The following is a 3,188-nucleotide window of genomic DNA, read 5'->3' on the forward strand; positions in this document are numbered from 1 at the left end:
ACTCAAGATCAGGTCCTGTATGTCTTTCTTGCTTAAAACCTGAAGTAATGACTTTAGAATGGGGACATACTGGAAGCTGCTCTCTCTACTAAGAACATACTCAATAGGTTCAACGACAGAAAAGTGTTCGTTAAAATACTTTCTTCTTTTGAAGGCAGAGGAAAGAGGACCACCATCACGGAGGGCAGAGCTAATGGGGTTAGCATCACAAATGTCGTTCACCATTTCCGACACAATGGCTTCATCAATTTCACAGTTGTGTCTCTTCAAACAAGACTGTAAAATGTCTTTCATGATGGGAGCAGAGGCTGAATGAGAAATAAAATGCAACTCCTCTACAAGCTCATCAATGCATTGGTTGGGTACATGAAAGGAACTCTCTAATTTCAACATTAAATGAGCCAAGCTTCTTTCAATCAACTTTGGCAGTTCTCTTACATCATCATCTCTTATCTCATCAATATCAGACTGCTCACCCTCCTGATTAACCCCATCACTGCACTGATCTGCGTGTGAAGGGTTTTCATACCTCTTTATCACATCGTCTTTGAACTCATCTAATGAGTGGGGAGTATGCTTGCGATTTCTATGTGAAGCAAAGGTTCCATAGATATTTGTTTTGAAATTGCAATTTTTGAAAACACAGGTGACTGTTTCTTGCTTTTTCAAATGTTGACGAAGGTGTTCAAAATACTCTTTTTCGGTGGAGCATGTGCCTACATTACAGAACTGGCAACAGAAACTGAGTATTTCAGAGGTTCTCACTCTTGTTGAGTGAGTTGAGTGTTTCCTTGATATATGTGATTTCAGGCTACCCCATGATTTAAATAAACAAAAACAATCCAGGTAAGGACATGGCAGAGGTTGCCCACTGGGGATATGACGTAACCTATAATGTTTCAACAACTCGTCCTTAGTAGGGGTCGCAAATTTGCAGATTTTGCAAGGCCAATCCATATTGGTGTTTCTGTCTCACTCCAAACTTCTTCACACTCACTTCAGGAGGATGACCACGTCTCAACTTGAACCCCTTGGTCAACAACACCAGGATACCAGGAGAAGATAAAGGCTGGAGTTTTTTTGTCCTTGCTAGGCACACAGCAAAGTGACTGAAGACCTGAGTAGGGAGATACATTAAGTAAAATGATTCGAGGAGGAGTGTGTGTGAACACAACTGATTTACTTGTAGATCTGTAGATCTGAGTTACAAGACTAAAGTGTAAATGTTTCTGTCTCACCTGGTACTTCTTCACGGCTTTCTTCAGGAGGCTATCACATCTTAACTCGAACCCCTTGATCCACAACACCACGATACTGGATCACTGCAGAAAGGCTCGCCTACACACACACCAGACAGTATTTTCAATTTCACTTGTGAGTCTTCAATATAGTGACTAAATAAGTTTCAGCTGTGTCATCGTCACTAATTGTAGATGGACTCAGAATGCTCCTTACCTCAGGGGAAGAAGTTGATGTCTAGTTTGTCCAGAGAGGCTGACCACGTCTCAACTTGAATCCCTTAAGTCCACAGCACCAGGGTACTAGGAGAAGATGAAGGCTAGAGCTTTTTGTCCTTGCAAGGCACACAGGAAGGTGGCTGAAGACCTAAGTAGGGAAAAAAATTAAGTATAAGTAAATTGAGTAAATATATTTCTCTTTTAAACGTGCATATAATTTACCTTTCAAAACATTAAAATGAACTTAATTACCATTACTGTCCTTTCTAATACAATGTAAAGCATCAATTTTCTTATAAATTAACCTGTGTACTTATCACTTCAAATCAAACATTCAAATGAAATGTACAGTCTTCTTTTTAACTAATTATTTATCACATTAACTGTCTTAACATCATTATTAATTTATTTACCCTTACAAATGAAATATGGTTCTTTAAAATAAATTTTAACAGACAAATGAGAGCAGGCTGTCAGAGTGTTTCTGCTGAAAACAAGCACTGATATCCGGGGAGAGATCCGGGTAATTAAACATAATTCAAACATTAAATCAGGCATTTTCTTCACTCAGCTAACCAACCTAAGAATAGAATGGAATATTCTTTTATTGATCCCCCATGGGGGAATTTTTTTTTTCTAACAAGCTAACCATAACAAATTATTAATATATATATATGTATATGTACATGTATATACACACACACACATACATACATACATATATATGTATCTATTAGGGATGGAACGGTTCACAAAATCCACGGTTCAGATGTTATCACGGTGTTGTGGTCACGGTTTTCGGTTCTGTTCGGTGTACATTGTTGTTTTTAACACCCCAGAATACCATATATCTTAATTATCCACCCTTAACAGTTTTCTTTTTAATCAATTATGTCATTTATAGTAATGTAAAACCTGAAAGAATGAGTCAGTTGGCCATTTGATACATCATTAAAGCTGGGTGAGACATTGCTAGGGCATACTGGGCATAGGACATCACATAATTTTACAAAAACTATTATATTCCTGAAATATGACATTTTAAAGCAACTATCCTTAAAAAAAATGTAAAGGAATGATTTAAACATTTTATCAGGCGTGTCCTTAACCCACTTAAACAACCTAACAACCTAATCCTGACAAATTATTTAAAACAAAAAGATTAAATATGGTCAGTCACTTGGCCTTTTTTGGCCTCCATACATCGGTATTCTGTGCCCCTCCAGATGTGTCTGTTGGGCCGTTTGTGAACTGAATGAAAACTGTTTAAACAGTGTTTTAGAGCTTCAAAGTGTGCACCCTTAGAAACTCTGAACGGAGAGGGAAAGAGGGATATTGGCATGTTCACCGGGTTAATGAAACGCCGAAATGAACGGGAGAAGTTTTATGTGTCTATGTGTGCGCTGCCTGCTGTTAGTGACGGTGCCGCTCCATCACGGAAAAACGGAGCAAAGGACCGCGTATTTTAGTTTCCAATTACGGGACAATTCGGTGTTTTAAGGGACGGTTGGTAACCCTAGATTAGACTATGATTCAGATAAGAAGAAATACTAAAGATAAGTCGCCAACACACAACCTATTTGTGCGCCAGTTTGTTAGTCACCTACCGAAAGTAAACTATAACTCTCGCATAAGTCTACTCAAGTGACAGGCATCAGCTACTAGCTAACTTTACCTCGGCACACAGACTGCACTACCAACACGGCTCAAATTTCAGAGCAAGGACTTCCA

At 38.6% G+C, this 3,188-nt stretch overlaps 1 long non-coding RNA gene across 1 annotated transcript; it reads right to left on the minus strand.

Moving 5' to 3' along the window:
- Positions 1-1,049: 1,049 nt before the first annotated feature.
- Positions 1,050-1,537, minus strand: LOC121524797. Its single transcript, XR_005993171.1, has 3 exons — positions 1,456-1,537; positions 1,239-1,338; positions 1,050-1,117 (listed from the first exon to the last, which is right to left on the minus strand). It is a non-coding gene; the product is annotated as an uncharacterized LOC121524797 (long non-coding RNA).
- Positions 1,538-3,188: the final 1,651 nt, after the last annotated feature.

This window comes from Cheilinus undulatus, linkage group 17, assembly GCF_018320785.1.
Source record: "Cheilinus undulatus linkage group 17, ASM1832078v1, whole genome shotgun sequence".
Lineage (NCBI taxonomy): Eukaryota > Metazoa > Chordata > Actinopteri > Labriformes > Labridae > Cheilinus > Cheilinus undulatus.